The 21,110-nt window shown below is 34.3% G+C and overlaps 1 protein-coding gene across 1 annotated transcript in view; it reads right to left on the reverse strand.

The window, feature by feature from the left end:
- LOC129228317 (NAD(+) hydrolase sarm1-like) overlaps window positions 1-12,728 on the reverse strand; it is a 106,889-nt gene extending 94,161 nt beyond the window's left edge. Inside the window, exon 1 of the mRNA XM_054863017.1 lies at window positions 12,634-12,728. The gene's annotated coding sequence lies outside the window, so the exon portion shown is untranslated. The remainder of the gene's footprint in view (window positions 1-12,633) is intronic.
- Window positions 12,729-21,110: the final 8,382 nt, after the last annotated feature.

Here is a 21,110-nt window from a genome sequence, read left to right on the forward strand (position 1 = left end):
AATATAGTTTTTATTTATCAATTATACATATCATATTTATATACATATCATTTATATACTTATATATATAATTATCATAAAAACATGGAAAACAAAAACTGTTTTGACATCTTGCACAATGTGAGGAAGATTGACTACAGGAGCAACCTTTCTGTAAAAGATTCGTAGGAAAACATACTTCATTAATATTCATAAAAATATCTCTTTTATACGTAAGTTTGGGAGCATATCAAGCATACCGAATGATTTCATTAAAAATTGGCGATTGACAGTTGATGATGGACTAGTGATTGTATTTTTATGCAGTCTTCACGGGTATTTATTTTCAACGAGATATTCACAATTTTGTATACGCTACACTAGATTCCTTACCTCTCTGTAAAAATAGACGTCGCAAGGTTGAACAAGTGAGGTACATTTTGGTGAAAAACAGAATTTTTCAAAAGGTATCGAACCCGGAATGGATTGCTCGGGAATCCAGTACGCTGACTGCATAGCCACCGAGCTGCTGCTGGCAAAAATCTATACTATAGTATGGGTAAGTTGCACGTAAAACTTTAGAGGCTGTTTTCTCGGAATGTTCTGGCTAGTGCGCTTTATTACTTTACTGTATGGACTCTCAAGGGGTACTACTAATCTGCTAAATTTCATCCCGATCTGAATTTCCGAGATCGTGAAGTTTCCTTGTTAGTGCGAATAAAAGACTATTATAGTCCCGAAACAAAATTTCACTCAAAAATTTACGCCTAAATTTTCATCTTGATCAACTCTGAATGATTTTCGACTAGTTTTTTCACCACGTCCATAAGTGCATGTCCATATAAAAATGCATGGGCAACCAAAGTGTTTAGAGAAAAATCTCGTTACAGCGAATACCGATACAACGAACAAAATTTGCTGTCCTTTGAAACTCATTTTAACAGGACTTGACTGTATTGTGATCATCCTCGAGCTCATTGAAATAAGGTTATTTGTGTTATCTGACGGTAAGTATGTATAGTCTGACCACCGTAGAGAAGGAAAGGTTTTTCCGGTTTATTGGCAGAAAGGGTCGAATCTTTTAGTTTACGGGTTAGTAATTTGTTCGTTATAAATATGCTCTTTTGCCTCTTAAATATTTGTATGCAGTTCTGTAAAAATGAAAAGTTGTTCAAGGGAACAATTTTTAAATCTATATTCAATCTATGATCTCACTACAAAAATTAATTGATTTATTTATTTTACAACATGGTTTTAAGCTAGCCATTGCTTTTACATTTTCGAACGAAATAAAAACATTTTATTTATTTGTTGTTGTTTCCATTGAAACTCTTTTTGTTTCCCCTCATTTTCAACTTAGAGGATGCAATAAATAAATTAATAAATAAGGTCCTAGTAACATTATAAAGCACGTGAATCAAAATCCTATTGTTAATTCCCTTTTCCCCAGTTAGATTCATTCAGATTTAGATGGAATCGTCCTAACTTGGCCGCTAGCCAGATTCTACATCTTCTGCGGGCACGCTATCTTGGTAGAAGTCGAAAACCACTTTAGATTAAGGATCTTGAATTTCGTACGCAGATTTTATTTATTAGGGTCTGGTGGGGTAAAGTGGTCATAAAATCGTAGGTTTTCAACTTATGTGAATAATAGATACAATAAATTCTTTAAACATTTAAACTTTTTTTGTTTTTATTTTACATTGCATTATTAAAGAACACAGTACACTGAGTTTTAGGAAAATAAATATTGATTTAAGCAGTTTTATAACACTTTCTTTTCCCTTTGTATTTATGACCACTTTACCCCATGGGGTGGGGGAAAGTGGCCATAGCATGGGGTAAAGTGGTCATAGTTAAAAATAGATGCAAAACCATTATAAACAACCCTAATATTTGTATATTTCTGTTATTTTTATAATTACAAGTATATGCACAAGCATATGTGTGTATACACGAATATATACGTGTCGTGTAAACATCAGTAAACACGTTCATATATGAGTAGATACATGTATGCATCAGATACATGCATGCACGTGCTTAGTCAAGTATATACGTGTATACACTAGTATATAAGTATGTATACGTGATTACCTACAGGAGCATATACGTGTCTACACGAGTTTATACGTGTTACGTGTACGTACGGGTATATGCGCGTGTAAACGAACATCATATGCGTGTATGCACTAGTATCTCGAGTACATACGTGCATACCTGAGTATATACGTGTACAGTAGACGCATGCACACATATATAAGTGTACATGCACACATATACGAGTATACACGAGTTAATTCGTGGATACATCCAGTGCGTGTTTGTAAGTGTCTACTCATATATATATATATATATATATATATATATATATATATATATATATATATATATATATATATATATATATATATATATATATATATATATATACATTGTGAAGCACGAGTATATACGTATGTATATGTGCAAACACGATTATATTCCTGTATAGACGTATATACGTACATTTACGTGCATACATCAGTACATGTACTAATGTATGCACGAGTTTTTAAGCTTTATACATGTATGCCTACAGAATGAATCCAAGCTCTTGGGTAAAAATTTAAGGAGTGTGAGAGGGGAGAATAAGAACCAAAGAATTATAAGGAACTTACGTTAGCTGACGCGCTACATGCACACAAAGCCGGAAACTGATGAATGCAAACAAATCGCAATTTTGTCACACAAAGATGATTTTACCCAACATTTTAGTTTTTAAGAAATATTTAGAGCAGTTGTTAAAAGTTACGGCCTGTAGTCGCAACAAAGCGCAGCGACAGAAGGAACTTTTTCAAAAGTCTCGTTATTGCAACAGAGAGTGTTTTGTGATTGCGACGCACATGCATTATAGCTGCAGGTCGCAAATTTCATCAATCGCATTAAAACTTTCTTGAGACCTAAAATGTTGTGTAAAATTTTCTGTGTGTAACATAAATTTGTGACCTGTTTTGCATCCATCAGTTTCTGGCTTTGCATGTATGTAGTGCGTCAGCATTGTGTTGGTGACCATATGTTCCTTATGATTCTTGCTTCTTATAATCTCTTCTAACACATTTTAATAATTTGCCCAAAAGTTTAAACTCACCCTGTTTACTTGTATATAATATGCTTGTATGTAAGTGTCTACTCGAGTACGTACGCGTATTTTCGTGTGTACCTGAGTAACGATTATAAGTGAGTATATATGTGTATAGTCGAATGTATATCTGTATAGATTTAAAAACCTTGCAGATACCCATATACGTATTTATTGGTGCATTTATGTGAATACGTCTATATACGGGACTACACGAGTATATGCATATGCATATACTCGTATATTTAACCCCGTTTACTGTAAAAACAATACATATTAAGTGAAATTAATATTTAAGTTATATCTCTTATACTTAACGATTAAGTGACATTAGAATAACAATATTTGTTAAGCCTAATATTATGACCACTTTACCCCATCTTACTTAAATTGTTCTAAAAAATTATCTAAAAGAGATTCAGCTAACTGCTAATGAGAACGAGTTCTTGAGACATGTAGGAAGCTTCCTATGCAGTCAATCTGTTCATAATTCTAACAAACAAAATTTCCCAAGGAAGTTAAAAGAGGTGTTCAGATTTTAAAACTTTTCATATTCACACAAAATATTTTTTTTCACCAAGTAAAATTTTGCCAATTGTAAAATTTTGTATTCAAAATGTAGTTTCTAACTGCCCTATTCTATTATAAAATTTTCACATTCATTCGAACGTTTATTTCCAAGCTATAGCCATTCATTTGACGAATGACCACTTTACCCCATTGACCACTTTCCCCCACCAGACCCTATATTCTGTACATAGCATCAAGTTGTGCCCCTGTCTTTTCGATTGCAATCGGATATTCTAAAAAAATTCCTTTATTCTTCTTCTTTTTTTTTTTTTTGAAAGTTGGGGGGGATTACTTTTAATGGCGAATGATTTCGGATATTTAATTAATGCAGGCACCACGGTTAAAGTTAAAATTACAGTTATTTGGGATAACTTTAGTCTTTGTTTTAATTTATCTGTTTTAAACTGCCCCATTCATACTTAAATAGTTTTATCACAATTGTTGGTACAAAACGGAAGACTTTCTACTAAACTATTGTACAGTTATACGAAATTAAGAAATAATAAGTGTTAAATCCATTTAAAAACTATTATTAGTTTAGTTCAAAGTGTTCCTCCCTTGTAGGATCACTATGAGCCACGTCAGAAATGAAGTACAAAATAAACTACTTTTATAAAATTAGTTTAGAAGTAAACGTAATGCATCATTTTTTAAATTTTTCTTTTATATTATTTTGTTTATATTTATTTATTTATATTTTTGATGCATTAAATTTATAAAAGGAAATTTTAAAAAAAATAATGCATCAATTTTTTAAAGTTCATTTTATATTATTTCATTTATTAATTTATTCATATTTTTGATGAATTAAATTTACCGTTAACTTTTTCTTTAAGTTTACAGACTATAGCTTTTCTTACACTATTAATTGAAGATTTTATTTATTTATTTTCGAGTGAATATACGTATTACAATCTTTTTGACAAGATGTTTCATTTAATACTACAATTGTCTACACTTCTTACAGCATAGATAGAATTGAAAAAAAAAAATGTTTTTACATAGTATAAGCGTGGTTTTTATGTTTTTCGACAAAATTTGTATTGAGTATACACCTTTCGCTCCCCCCGCCGCCTTCCCCTTGGAAAAATTCAAAATGACGGGTTTGATATTATGGCATGACTTCTGAAGTCTTCTGATTTCGTAGTGATCTTTTCGAATGAATACTATTTAATGTGAATAAAAAACCTAAACAAGAAGTCTGAAATTTATACGAAAGTATAACTTTTAGAAACATCGAATAATCAATTACTATGTCACACAGAAATTCGAAAAATCTTTTAATAATGTTTCAGAGTAGCAGTTATATTGTAAAAACTTGAATTTTCTAGTAACAATCCTTCCTTTTTTTCGAAGGGGGAGGGGGATTGTTTCTTAGAAATGTTTAAAGTTCGCAATATTTTCTACAAAAAGAACGAAGGAAAAAAAATCTGATGGTCAGTTTACTTCGTGTAATTAACTTACAAAAAATAACTAATCTACACAATACTTTTTTAAAGCGCGAAAGCAGAACCGATTCACCCGTCAATGTAATGTTTTCAATAAAAACCAAGGCTTTTTTTTAGTTTTACAGTAACGTAGGCTAAAGCAGTTATGAAAATATGATGAGTGGTGTTTGTTCCTTTATTAATGTTTCATGGTTCCAATGCTTAGAAGTAAAATATCTATCTCGCTGTTTTTTTTTTTTTTTTTAATTTCTTTTCTTAATTAAAATAAATTTAATGCAAATAGTTCAATGAAATCCTCGTACGAAAATCTGCGTATTTCTTTTATTGCTTTCAAAAGAGCTTGGAGAGAGCGCAACTTGTAAAAAGGTTTTCTTAACAACCCACAATAACTTCATTTGTCCGTAAAATCGATTACTTAGTACAAAAATATAATGCTAATTTATTTTACATAATGCGTTCAAAGAGAATGTTAGTAGCACAAGCAAAGCTTGTGTAACAAACATTCTATTCTCTGCTGTGTTGAATGCCAGTTTCGAAAAGTTAATTCATGAATGCAATGAGCAAGTATCAATAGCTTTTGGTAGAGAAATTCTTATCAAACAACATTAAAAATTATTTTTTTGTTTTAAATCCCATTTTTTTTCATTCGAAGCAGTGTATTTACTTTTTCTGTTAAAAAAATGAATACTTGATTCATGAAAATTTAAGCTTAGCAACCAGGGTGCTAATGCAAGTTTCTAAACTTTCATATTCTTTGCTTCATAGCTTTTAATTTGTAAAGATTATTGGGTGGAATGATATTCAAGTTTTCTGCGTAGAACTATATAATAAAATAAGGTTGGATTTTGAGCTAGGAAGGTACACTAAATAAATTTAACCATTTTAATTAAGAAACTTCAGCATGATCAAAAGCATTGAAAGTATGTTTCAACCAATTTTTTCACGTTTTTATCAATGGACTTGTAAACTACAACTGCAAGAAACTTTTCAAGCAAGAGCTGCTGGAAATAGTTTTTGTACTGTTTCTTTGTTTGATATATTTCTGGGTTATTTACTATTAAGTGAAGCACCGTTCATACGTTTTTGAAGGGACTGTATGAAACAAGTGTACAAACGAAAAAACGTATAGTAGGTATAGGTTAAGGTGTATTAGACTTTGCAGGGATCAATTTTAAAAACGTATAATTGATAAAAACGTATAAAAGAGAAACGTATAAACGGTGCTTCACTGTATATTTCAAGCGCGTTATTAGTAGTCATAACGTATTCGGAGCAGAATCTTGCTATTCTCACAATTGTAATGCTTTTTCTCAAGTTTTATCTAATAGTTCCTGTACGCACGTGTTGTCGGACGGAGAGACTAGTTGAATGCAATAGTCAAGCAGGTTTCAGAAGCTTATGAAATGTCATATCCTTATATATAAGAAACTGAACTTTAAAAGCACAGTGGTAGCCACTACAGCAGTTTTTAATATTTTTAGATTTTTCATCATTATTTGTAACATGTATAGAATGCGAGATAGTCCGGTCAATTTAGACAATGGAAATAACAAAAATTCCGGGAAAGCTAAATTTTTGTAGAGACCTTGGGTTTAGCATTACAAATAAAGTGCCAAAAGTCCCCATCGATCCCATGTGCGCTAAAAAAGTTATTCGGGGTCAAAGGTCAAAATTTTAGGTTTTATCGATTTTTCTCAAAAACAGTAAGTTTTATCGAAAAGTACCTCTGACCAAAATTGTAGATCTCAAAATTCTCTATAAAAATGGTTCTTATGATTTTTTTCTCCAAGACCAAACCTTCCTAGGTATTGCGTACTCTCAAAAGACGGCCAGTCATTTACAGAATCCCCTCTACTCGCATGGCCTTGAATAACATCTGACTATTCTAGTCCGTGTGGCATCGTTCACGTACCCAGAGGTGCCCAACCCACTAAAACCACTAAGAGCAAAGACGCACCCCCCCCCCCTTATTTTCGTGGAAATCGCCCTCAAAAACATGCCTCCCCCCCCCAAATAAAAAATACCCCTCAAAACAATCCCCCTAAAAATTTCGATGGCGCAGTCTGGGCCATGACCCCTCCTGGGGGGGGGGAGGGCACCCCTGACGGTACCTGCTTCTTTTAGAGTTAAACGTGCAGTTCGAGTGAATAAACGTATTTATCACAATCATCTACTGTTGTTTGTGCTGATTAATATTCAAGAAAAATGTCACAATTTCGCTTTATTTGCAATAAACTTTTGACTGAAGGTGAAACTGTTGTGCTGGGCAGTTATGGAATGCCAACTTTAATCGATGCAAGTCTCGCGAGAAATGATAAGAATGCTGATTATTTAAGAAGTCAAAAGTTCGTTACAATTCGCGTGGATTGCAGAAAATCATACACTCGGAAAAATTCAATCTCTGCAGCAAAGTGAGGATAAAGAGGCTAGCACTTCAAAAGTAAGTCCTCCTCGTACTGTAGCGCGATTAAGTGAATTTGAATCCAGCTTTTGTTTTTAAAAACACTGCTTATTTTGTGGCTGTGAAGTGGATGAGGAGGCTGAGAAGAAGAAAGCGCAGAATTATCGCAGAAAAATTCATAAAGCATTGACTAAATCATACTCAAAATCAAAACGTGCAAGGGTAGCTTTTGACACACCTCAGAACGATCTTTAGCTAATTGTAAAAGGGATTCTTTGAATGCAAGTGTAGAAAATTTATGAATTTTTCTGCGATAATTCTGCGTTTTGTTCTTCTCAGCCTCTACATCCGCTTTCTCGCCACAAAATAAGCAGTTTTTTTTTTTACAACGAAAGCTAGATTCAGATTCACTTAATCCCGCTCTAGTACAAGGTGGACTTACTTTTGAAGTACTGGCCATGTTCATTAGGGTGGATTGAAGAAAATCAAAATCTGATAAACGCTAAGCAATAACCCGGAAACGTTGCCTTTTGTAGAGATATTTGGTTATGCAAAAGGATTTTGACCGCAAAAATATCTTGAGGTGTCGCTCGCGCCTTGAAGTTGACCAAAATACTTAAAAACTGGAAAAAGTTACAATAATTTCATCAAATATCAAAATTTGAGAAATTTGATGTTATCGCTCTTAAGAGCAGGCCTTTTGTGTAGATTACACATTGCATAAGATCATTTTAATAATAAACTGTATTTTAAAGTTCCACACATGCGTTGAGTCTTGAATTTGACCAATATAGTCAGAATTGAATAACATCGTGTTGCTCCGTACTTAGAGGAAAAAAAAAAATTAGAAGTTATGATTTGTAAAAGTTTGCTTTCATATTAATTAATTCTTACATAGATATGAAAAAAAAGTAATAAAAGCATTTCTTATCTAGTAAAAAAAATGGTTAATTCTCCACTTAGCAGATAACTTTGGCTCAAAATGTCAAATTTACCTATGATAGAGAACAAAGGTTAAGTATAAAAATTTTAAAATAATGTGGCTTGCAACAGCCCACATCAGTCACCCTTTGAAACAAAATACGTTGCTAAAGAAATTTTAATGGGTTTTGAGCCCTCAAACTGAAACCACATTGATTACAATAAAACATAAGTTTGGCATGCGAGTTAAGCTATTTTACTTCTCATAATTTTCAGTCTTGGTTGAAATTGTGGCTTGATGGTATTGTGGCTTAATATTTCTAGATTCTAATCTAACTCGAATAAATCCATCCCTTTTGGTTAGGCAGTAAACTGTACTTGATATTTATTTTTCTTATTTTACCTATCGTCTCGCTGCTTTAGTATGACGTGAAGTTTTGAAAACCATACTACTAAGTAGGTACGCCACCAAGCAATTTCTTTCGAAGTTTTATCGGAAGTCCCTTTTTTGAAAGAGGGAGCTGCCTAGTTTTACCAGTTCTGCTTATCGATGAGCTCATAGCAGTCTCTCTGCTTCAAAATTGAAATCTGGAATTATACATGTTCATTGTCCATCTTCGAACTGATCGTCGTAATCCGTCTTGAAACAAGTTCTCTGATGATGGTCATCCGCAGTGCCTAGTATTATATTTTTTAGATTCTCAAAGTAACTAGTTTGCAGAACAAGAGCTGATGATCCAAACATAGTACGATAACAAGTTTAAAAAATTCGATTGTATAGCAAAAATTTACAATTTCAGATTTCAACTTGAGTTTTTTGATAAGCAGAAGTGGGAAAACTCGGATCATCTTCTTAAAAAAAGGAATATCAGATAAAACTTCAAAAGAAATGGTGCTTGAGGGCGTAACTACTGAATTATATGATTTCCAATACCTTACGTTATACTAAAGCAATGAGACGATGCGTAAAATTAGACAAAAAAGCGTCAAACACAGTTTGTTGTCTAACCAAGAGAGATGGATTTCTTAGAGTCAGATTAGAATCCAGAAATCTTACAATGTATCACTAAGGCCAAACATTGTCAGAAGTCAAGATAATGATGTGAATCGCCAGCCAAACTATGTTTTATTGTATGAAATGTGGTTACAGTTTGAGAGCTCAAAAAACATTTAAAAGGGGGTTGTTTTGAGGGGTATTTTTCCCAGTTTTTGGAGGGGGACTCTTGCTTCTTAGGGGGGGAGATATAGAGGGGTGCGCCCATGCCCTTAGTAGGTTCGACACCTTTGGGTACGTGAACGATGCCACACGGACTAGAATAGCCAGTTGTTATTCAAGGCCATGCAAGTAGAGGGGATTCTGTAAACGACTGGCTGTCTTTTGAGAGTACGCAATATCTAGGAACGTTTGGTCTTGGAGAAAAAAATCATAAGGACCATTTTTATAGAGAATTTTGAGATCTATAACTTTAGCCTGCGGTACTTTTCGATAAAACTTACCGTTTTTGAGAAAAATCCAAAAAACCTAAAATTTTGACCTTTGATCCCGAATAACTTTTTTAGCGCACATGGGATCGATGGGGACTTTTGGCACCTTATTTGTAATAGTAAGCCCAAGGTCCCTACAAAATTTTAGCTTTCCCGGAATTTTTGTCATTTGATCACTATTTTTATGTCTAAATTGACCGGGCTAAGAGTATTCAGCCCTGTTCAGAATTCGACAAATTTCTAGAGTCTGTTTTTATATAGTGCTCCAGATGTGTTTACAACGTACTTTTGTTGTGTATGTTATGTTCTAAAAACCACTCTCAAAAACTATGCAGAAAATATTACAAAACATACGAGAAATATTGACAAGTTGTTACTTGTTTATGTTAAAATAACGGATGCATTTGATAACGCACGAAAGGAATTACAAAGTATAATATTTTTCGTTGTTGCCTTAACTGTAAGTGAAATTTTTCAAAGTACATAGCTTTTCGCTTACTATACATTTGAGATAGAAGCTGTAGATGTAATATTTTTGGTGGCTCCAACGTTCCGAGTAATAACAATAAAACTTTTCATTTCTTTGCTAGAAAGTGCTGCAGCAGATGTGAGGATTGCTGTTCATTATTTGACGGGGGACAAAAAAGTGCAATAAAAGTATTACGCTTGTGTGAAAAAGTTCACAACAACCAGATGAAGTTTCAAATAATAGGAAACCTTTCACTGACAGCAAACTTTTTTCTGTCTGTTATAGCTGTTCTGCTTTGGTATAGAATCTTATTTGCCGCGCTTGATGTTGAAATATGCAGGTCAAGAGTAGCAGAAATGCGTTAAAGCTACAAAGAAAGCATGTGCCTTGAAACATGTATTCAAATTAATGCTACAAAATCTTCGTTATTTCGTAGTCCAACTTCTTTGATTCGAAGTTTTCTCCTTTCGAAAACAACAAAATGTAGTCAAAATCTTTCAACTTAAAGTAACAAAACCAACTATTTTTGACGTTTTTACCTATGCTGGCGTTTAAAAATGGTCCGTTTTTACGATCGCGATTTCTCTTTCCTTTTTTTCCCCGCCAAGGGTTCGTTTTTGCGTTTACAAGTCCAAACTCCCTGGAAAATAATCTTCTCAGGCGACAAAAATTTCCTGACTGATAGATAGATCAAAGCCTGTATTATTTCTCACATTTGCTTTCCTTTGCTTTTAATTGCTTACATTTGTATTGCATGTATTTTTTTTTAAAAATAAATATTTATTTTCTGTTATGCTTACACATCTTTATGTTAAAAAATATAGCCAGTGAATTTTTGTTTTTTACATTGGTAGCGAAAAAAGAAATATTTTTTTAATTTGAATTCAGTATTACTATAGTTGGCGTATACTTAAAATAACAGCGTCATAATGCTGTAATTAGAATCTGCTTAGCCTTCACGATGCTGCCAAGTTAGGTATGCCCCAACTATAGTAGCGAATATGTTATTTATTTTTTGCGCTGTGTGCATACTCAAAATTATTTTTTAAAAATGGTTACTAAAATTTTTTTTTAAGCGTTTGGTATCAGTGGCTACCATTCGGAGTTCCTAGTCTAGAGCTTTAATAGACAGTTTAACAACTTACCACGTTTACCCGTGTCTGACACTGGTGTAAGTTACTGACAAATTTTCACCAAATATTTGCACATTCCCGTAACTTAGGTGTTTGGGGCATCGAAAGCGTCGGGGGGGGGGGGTCATAGGAGATGGGGGGAGGGGGAGGCAGATAAGCAGCACCCATTAAGCGGACATTTTGTGGAAAATTGGGCTATATTGAATTTGACGTCATTATTGAGAACAAGACTTTCTCAAATAAATTCTCTACAAGGCCTCAAAAATTGAGACAGATGACCACAATAAACCTTTCCAATTCAAAGTTCCATTTAAAATTTTATGAACTAACATGTGAAAAATATAAAACACACCTTTATTGTCAATTTTGCTTTCTTTACATTCGTAAATCGATCAATATTGTCATTTTTTGATCGATCGATCGATAATTTTGAACTTAGAAAATTGGATAGCAACTTTACGTTTGAAATGGGGGGGGCTAGTAACCCCCTTGTTCCCTTTTCTCCTCCGTACGAGCCGCCTAAGCACGCGAGCATCTTGCATCGCCCCTAATTTTACTTCTTATGCCGACTGAGATTCGTTGCAATAAAAATAGATGGAAGTGATTATAAAAAAAAACTTAATTATCCTAAATGGCAATACTTATTATTTTCTTGTGTAAACCATTTCGTGCATTTTCATGATTAGCTATAAACTTGTTAGCAATTCTTTGTCATAAAGCATTTGCTTGGTATGGAAAAAGTAATTTCATTTTCGTTGAATTTTCAGCCAATCTTGTGCTTGTAAGAACGATGACAGTTTGATTTATCTTGATTTTAATAATTTGACAATGATCTCACCCCCCCCCTCCCTAGTCACCCTCCTCCCTACACATACACCGCAGTAAGTTCAGCAAATAAACAATTTATCTTGAAGTTAGCAAATTACTTATACCAAATAAAAAGAAATTCGCATTTAGCTTGATTAGCTCTTTGAAAGAAAATGGTGTATTACATTTAGCACAGCGTGATCGTTTAAAGAGCTGATCCGATGTTACTATCATAGTTTTGTACCATAAAACATCGCAAGCACAGCAAATAAATGTCGAATATAAAGCCTAACACATACCTTGAAGCATGCTTATCCATTAACTTCATTCAGTCCATCGGCACACAGTAAACGCCTCGCGCGAGCAAGTAGGCTTTCCTGCTAAACTCCTCTTCGCTTTCCCGCTATACCCAATCTGCTGAGATGGGCGGGGAGTCTTTAAAAGTATCTTTGCGCCATCTGTCGAGACAATTTGAAGATTTTTATTCACGTTATCGTTAAAGATTTATTCTCTCAATTGATGGAAATTTTATGTTCAGTCCAAAAGTTCGCATCAGTGTCGCTTCAAACATTTGTAACTCTCATTTTACAAAATGGAACTCTAAATTTTACAGAGGAATAAAATACGAGCCTATTTACATACCTACATCAATGTGAAAAGCATCATTAAAAAAATAATAATAATAACAATGTTGCATTGAAAGCTCCAAATCTGCCAAATCGTCAAACGAAATTTGCTGTGTAGCAAATTTTTTGGGAGGGAAAACTGGTGGGATCACTGGAGGCAGTGATCATTGGTCACTGCCTCTTGCCTCCCCCCCCCCTGGTTCGCCTCAATGTCTTTAGCTATTTTCTCCCTATAGTCAAGGGAGAGAAGGAATGTGATTCCCATAAAGAATTAAAATTATTCTACATATGCCATGAACTTAAATTTTTGAGAGAGAGGAAATTCTCAACTTACGTATGGTAAAGGAAGGATACAAGTGACGGGCGATGGGCATGGGGGCGATCTCCTTTCCCTTGAGGGACCCTGCATCGGCAAATCGTCCAAATTGAAGTTTGAAAACGCAAGTGTAGGCTATCTTTGACGACGTTAACGATAGGAATGGGGTTCGAATCTTTCTTCCGGGAAACTTATCGGAATAGAAGTGCAAAATTCGAAAAGGAATTTCAGACGATGTTTGAAGATGTTGTTTTGAGGCCTTTCCCAGGGCATTTTGCAAAATTTAAGTCTTAAAGACGCGATTGTAGACATCTCAGGCACTGTTATTAGGGGAAGGAGTAGGTTCAGTGACTTTCTTCCAGTAATTTTAAGAAAATAAAGTTTCCAAAAATTGCGATTTTAGACAAATTTCGATCATTGTTAGGAGGAGGGGGTTTCGAAAGTTTCTTCCGGAAGTACTACGAAATTGAAGTACTGAAAAGCAGTTTTGAAACACCTCTTTCAACCGAAGAGGAAAGGAATAGGTTCGAGGACCTCTTTGGAAAAATCTTTATATTTTAGTTTAGTTGGATAAAAATTATATGGCAGGTTCCCCCCCCCTCCCCTTCAAGCATTTGCAATAGTAAGAGGTAAGTTAAACTGTCAACCGCCCCCTTCTTGAACAATTTCTGGATCCGTCATTGCCGAATGGGAATCGAATTTTACGGAATGATAAACTGCAAGCATACTCAGTGCACACATACGAGTACTATAAGAGAAACTACGGAGGTTAAAAATTTATTTAACAGATGATCATCATATGTCAGTGTGGTATAAAGTGAATAAAATTTGTTTTCTGTTTTTAGCCATTTTCAAATAAAATGAAGAAGAAACTACTTGTGTTGCCTTTTTCTGGCAAAAAAGGTTGCTTTTTCATTGTTGCAAGTTCTTCTCTCCTGTGCTAGTTGTCATTAACATACGCAGAATTAAATTAATTCTTTTCAGTACTCAGATTGAAATGTTAATAGACTGCATACTCATTTTTACTGTACCTTTTTATCTTACTGCGTTGTTTAATTTTTCCCCCTAAGATGACTATTAAGGGAGGTTTGATCCTATCAAATTTAAAAACGAAAAGGTGGGCAAGATGGAAAACACAAAAAAAACTTCATGAAATATTAAGAAAAAGATCAGGAAGCAAGGATTAGATTTGTCTTTAGATAGTGAACCACTTCTCAAGTAATGTAGATCAGCGTTACTCAACCTTTTTTGATTCGCGGACCGACTGGGAATTTTTGAGGAAAAAATCGCCAGCCGGCTATGTTCCCCCACCCCCCACCCCCTCATCTTGTCCTTTTTTTTTGCGGCAAAAAAAATCCTTACATTACGAATTGTTAAAAACATGTTATTACGGACCAGTGAGTCCCCCCCCCCCACATTTTGTCCTTTTTTTTTTTTTTTTGCTGGAAAAAAAACTTTTGACTCGAAGACCGTTAAATACTTGCAAAAAAATTGCGTACTACTGAGGATTTTTTTTTTTTTTACGAAATATAATAATAATAAATGAATCAATAAATATAAAAATAAAACTTTACTTGGTGAAAAGCACTGCTGCAAAACATACTTAAATGTTATGAGTAAGATAATTGTAATAATTCTACAGAAACAATAAACTTTGCTGAAAAGTCATAAAAAGTATAAAAAATTAATCACAAAATTCAAGCAAAGGATGTCGTATAGGATATTTGTTTTGTATTATCATCATGGTGTTTACTTTTATTGAGAAAGGAATTTTTTTTTACCGTGGACGGGCAAAAATCTCTGAGGCCCGATCAAATTTTTTGAGGACCGGTGCAGCTCCGCCGGACAACCGGTTGAGAATCGCTGATATAGATGATGCTTTCAAATACTCAAACAACCAGCACTGAAGTTAGAAATTTTATTTTCTCTTTTCTCTTCATCTTTACTAATAATAAAGCAGAAAGTCTCTCTGTCCGGAGGATGTCTGGATGTCTGTAGGATGTCTGTAGGATGTCTGTGACGCGCATAGCGCCTAAACCGTTCGGCCGATTTTCATAAAATTTGGCACAAAGTTAGTATGTAGCATGGGGGTGTGCACCTCGAAGCGATTTTTCGAAAATTCGATGTGGTTCTTTTTTTATTCCAATTTTAAGAAAAAAAATATCATAAATTACGAAATTATCATAACGTGAAACCGTAACATGGGCACAAGCCAATTGGCGAGATACGAAATTATCATAACGTGGAACTGTAACGTCAGTAGAAGCTAATTGGCGAGAAAATTCACCATACATTATTTGTAAATATACAAGCGAACCAAAAGACCTTTAATTTTTCTATTACGGGCGAAGCCGTGCGGGTGCCACTAGTAGTAAATAAAAGAGTAAGGCTTTAAAGAAATTCTAGAAGGAAGTCTGTGGCGGACCTGCGTCCAGGAGACCCCATAGCACTTACACCCTCAACATTTTGTACAAAATTACTTCGAGTCCATGGGTATGCACTTGGTGTTTTATTTTTCAAAATTCGAGCTAGTTTTTTTTTTTGTAATTAATTTTTTAAACTCAAAAATCGCGTAAATTGCTTATTATTGCCTATTAAAGGGGAGAAAAATTGCTTGCACATATTAATATTATATATCGTTGGAAAGGGTAGAATTTTCCGCGTTCTACGCAATTTATTTTAATGCTCTAACTTAAATACGGCGGGAATTATTTGCATTTTTAGCTCGAACTGTTTTAGGCTTAGCTGAAATTTAGGCACTGCTTTCTTTTTTAAATACATTAGTAAAAAGCGAAGAAATTGACCCACAGTTTTCTTTTTGACACCACTGAGAAAAGCGGCTTTTTTACTTCAGATCTAACACGACCTATGGTCGAAAAACTAAAATTCTATCTCCAAAGGAAAAAAAGTTACAAGCCGTTAAGAATCAAGTTCGAATAATCTCACATCCATTAAAATTATTAATGTTTTAATTGTCGTTGCCATAGTTACATCTTTTCGATTCGCATGTTTCTTCTTTCTTATTCAAACTTTAAAGGTTTCGATTTTAACGGAGAATCTTACGCTCAACTCAATTCAAGCCCCAAGCTATAGAGCAAAATATATTACTAGAGACCACGAATATGAAAGCGACTTTTCAAACGTACAAAACTGCAGTTTTCCAGTGCTCAGGAGTAGGACTCGACCGATGCATCGGCCTGGCCGATTGATCGGCGCCGATGGTTCAACAATTTAGCCATCGGCACCGGCATCGGCGGCCGATGCTAACTTGCAGGAAACATCGGCCCATCGGCCTTAAAAACATCGAAAAGCCGATGGAATTGGCCGATGTTTTTGAAAAAAAAAAAGGACCTTTGTTGTTTTACTTTTTAATACCAAGTAAAGGGTGTTATTGTGTTCAAACACAATTGTTTACTTAAATTTCAGTATGAATTTCTATTTTAGTCACCCTTGAAAGAGTTTTTAATACTGCATTCAGGTACCAAACAAGTTAATTATTTCGTTGTTTCTTGCGGCTGGATGCACGTATGTATCTCTTATAAGTCATAACTCAAAAATGGTAAGCTGTAGAAGGCTAAATTCTCGCATGTGGGATGTGCGCACATTCCAGTTGTGCACTTCTTTTTTGTTTTCGATCGGGTGTTCTAAAAAGCCTATTAACTGATTTTTTGTGGCTATTATGCAAAACTAATATAGCGTCTCAGACTGACGATCATTTGGTGATATATTGCAGAATTGGAGACCATGGAAACAAATATGAGATGGCGAAACCGGTTTTGTTTCATTTTGTTACATTCCCGTTGGACCGACGGTAATTTTTAATTTTTCGATATTTGTAATATGAAAAACAGTAATGAAGTCTTTTCTGTATTGCTTCGGCGGAGCTACAAGTTTGGGGCCCGTCGAAATACATTTTGGGGCCCTATTTCTCTATCACAGAAGTTGTAAAACATTCATCATAAGCATTTTTATAACTCCTACGGTGCCCCTATGGTTCTGGAGCCTCTCGCGCAATTGCAACATTTGCCATATTTTAAATCCGCCACTGCACGTCAAAACAAACTCGGGTGCAAGTTTTAAAAGGATTTTTCTGCTCAATGTTTATGATTATTTTGAACTCTATTTTTTACGACTATTTTTTGTATTTCCGAGAACACTTGCGTACCCCTCCTCCCACTCCCTCAATTTCTGAAATTAATCTCTAGTTGTACTTCTGAGTTGTTTAAAACTAACACCATTCATAAAATTAGAGATTTGTTTTTTCAAGCTTTATCTATATTGTTTAGGAAGAATTTAGAGCATTAATGTAAGAAATTGATTAAAGACGTTTTGAATGGTGACATAATTTGGAAAATAAAGGGATTTTTGACTTTTTTCTTCGGAAGTGCTGAAGTAGATTCAGAAACTCTCTTCCGAGGCGTTGGTGGTAGCGGTTCTGTACTAAAAAAATTAATCCGAAGTTGGGGCAGAAGTTTAACGTTGTGAGTTACTCCAAAATCAGAGGGTGACCCCCCTAACCCACCCTCGTCGTTTCAAGCATTTCTTAAATATTTAGCGATTATTTATTTTGGTCAAGAAATGTCATTTTGCGTATTTCTTATACTTGTTTCACCTATATTTTGTAATGCGCCATCTTTTTTGCATCATTAATAGCGATCGATTTTTTTTTCTGTTGTAAGTAACTATTTTTATGTATTTATATAAAATCAATGAATAAGTTCTTTTCATTTTCATCATATGTTTAATAATATGTTATAAAAAAGTTTCATGGATTTTCTATTGTGCAATTTTTTAAATTTCAGAGAATTATTGTTAAATTGAAAAATTTAATTTGAACTTGCTTGCAGTGCTTCATAAAAAATTAAACAATCAAATTGTTCAATATTACGTGTGCAAAAATCAGATCAAGTAGTATACGTATTCAGTTATTAACTTGGTGTAAATATTGAGTTTGTTTATTGTAGCTGCGTTTTAAGAACCTCGCTATTTTCGTGGCTATTTCTTTTTTCCGCTGTCACTGTTATACATTTTACGAAAAATGCAAACTTTTCTATTCATAAATTTTAAATAAGTATAAAAATATTCCTATTATGATTTAATATTGTAATTTATCTGTTACCTTTTTTTGTTTAATTTGATGACTAAAAAAGTCTACGTGCAATCTTTCCACTTTAATTACGTAATTTGTTGACGGTTTCATAGTTTTATTCTTAATTTTTTTTTTTTTTTTTTTTTTTTTGAATGATTAAACAACATAATTCAATGTTTTTTAACTATGTGTAGTTTACCTAAATCCATACATTATTACAATATTACTGAAATCTTAGTTATATGTTCAATTTAAAAAAAAAAAAAAAAGTCAATTGGTTATTAAACAACTCTTTGTTTTTATTCCTTTTTCTTCTTTTTTTTTTGGCTGTTGTTCTTTGTCTTCCATCATACAGCAGTCAAAAAAGGAGAAGCATAACTACACCCTATACAGATTGTACGTAGTACGATCCAAAAGTTCGGGGGACAAGCTGTACAAAACCTTACCGAGAATAGTTCACATTACCGAAGCACACCCACCTTCAAAAGGTCATCTTCAGGGACTATGTACTTCTGCCAGTGTTAATATAAATCTTGTAATCACTCCTGGAAGCCATTTTTCGTTACCTTCTGTCATGCAGCTTTATCTTCTCCTGACGGAAGAAAGCGGCGTCTATGCAAATGTTTTTTTGCTGGGAAAAGGTAAAAGTCACACGGAGCTAAGTCCGACGAAACGTTATGTTATTTGTTTGTCATATCAGAGTATTGGCCAATCGAACCGTGCATCCTCAACATGAAAGGCGTCTTCTTCCCCATGATGAAGTTGAAACAGCAGCGCAAGAGATCTTACAGGAGGTTGCGATAAATGTCTTCCAGGAGTCCTTCTAAAAGCTATACGAACGTTGGCAGAAGTGCATGGTCGTTCAAGATGACTATTTTGTAGATAGATGTACTTCGGTAATGTGAACTATTCACGGTAAATTTTTATACAACTTGTCCTCGAACTTTTAGCTCATACTACGTACGTATGAGTTTTCAACTTACTATTTCATAACGTTTTTGAGTGACGTAAGTTTACGTGCAGGAGGACATCAGAAGAGAATTTGCGATAATTAACTGAAAAGGCGTTCAAAATGGATATTTCGGTCATCTATATGTTCTTAGGTACATAGCTCCGAAAAAAGTTGTGAAGTTTAAATTGGGTGATCGTGAAATAAAAAGTTAGGTTGAAATCTGATTTTTTTTTTTGGATTACAATTCCTTATTCGTAGAAAGGAAGTAAAGTGAAATAAATCAATAATGATCCTTTAATCCCTGACAATCTTATCAATTAATTTTTGTTAGATTTTTTTTTGCCATCGGCCATCGGCCATCGGCAATCGGCCATTTGGAGGAAAACAATCGGCCATCGGCCCATCGGCCAAAAAGTGCCATCGGTCGAGCCCTACTCAGGAGCCCCTTAGCCCTTACGGCTCTGCAAGTTGGTACAAGTGAATTTGAAACCCGGGGAAGGGATGCTCTTTGTTCCAAAAGGAGCTCATAATGCGTTTTCAATCTGTTTCTTCATCATGTCCCATTTATCACGTCTCCCAGTTATGCCTGCTAACTTAGATCGAGGGCCAATTTTCAGGTACTGAGTACGGAATGTACCCAAAAACAGTGATAACTATACTTATTTTCTGGGTGCTGATTTTTTCGTAAGTTTCACAGAATATTGTCAATAGTTATTAAGTGTTAATCACTACTATTATCAATATAATAGTTATTAAGTGTTAATCACTACTTTAACAATATAATAGTTATTAAGTGTTAATCACTACTATTAACAATATAATAGTTATTATATTGTTAATAGTAGTGACAACTTTACTTATTTTCTGGGTGCTGATTTTTTCGTAAGTTTTACAGAATATTGTCAATAGTTCATAGCCAAACAACCAGACACGTGCCGTGGGCATTAATGGCTGCCAGTGGCACAGACTTACTTATTTTCTTAAGTCTAAACTTTTATATTATGATACTTAAGAAACTATTTCAATGCATTTTGTAAGCAGCCAGACCATCACAGCCCACCTATATTTGTTGACGTTAGGGTAATGAAAGGAGTGGGGTTTTTTCAAGTTGCCCTCGATCGATTAAAAAAAAAATGCTAAATCGATCACCACTCAGCCCGATTTTCTGAAATGGAAGTTCTGAAAACGCAGACTAACTTCGATGATGTTAAGGGCAGGGCGGTTCTGGGACCCCAAAACTATTTCGAAATTAATGTCTTAAAAAACGAAGTTTCAAAGAGACATTCAGTGATACTAGGTGGAGGGATTAAAATGCTTTCCACCCTAAATTTTTAGAAATTGTAGTTGTTTTGTTTTCAGATTTCAAACGGGAGCATCGGACCCTCGTCCGCAATTTTTTCGTAATTGAAGTCTTAAAACCGCGACTGTGGACCATATTTGGTGACGTTAAGGGTTCGGTCGAATTGAAGCTCCAGAAAAGCAATCTTGAACGATTTCCGATGCTATTAGAAGAAAATGCGTTTACTAATTGTCCCCTGGAAATATTTCAACATTGAAGCCATGTAAACAATATTTGAGACGCTCTATGGTTTGGGGGGGGGGGAGGCTTGCAAAGTGTGTGCACTTTGAAGACTTTTATTTTTAGACCGACTAGGAAAAAGAAAAAAAATGGGGAGGAGGGGGAGGGCGAAAGAAATAGGAAGTGTTGGCCGTAATTACCTGATTAATAGCCAGCTACTTTTGAAATTTTTTTTATTTTAAGGTTCTTTTCAAAATCACAATTCTAATTTTTC

This window comes from Uloborus diversus, chromosome 1, assembly GCF_026930045.1.
Source record: "Uloborus diversus isolate 005 chromosome 1, Udiv.v.3.1, whole genome shotgun sequence".
Classification (NCBI taxonomy): Eukaryota; Metazoa; Arthropoda; class Arachnida; order Araneae; family Uloboridae; genus Uloborus; species Uloborus diversus.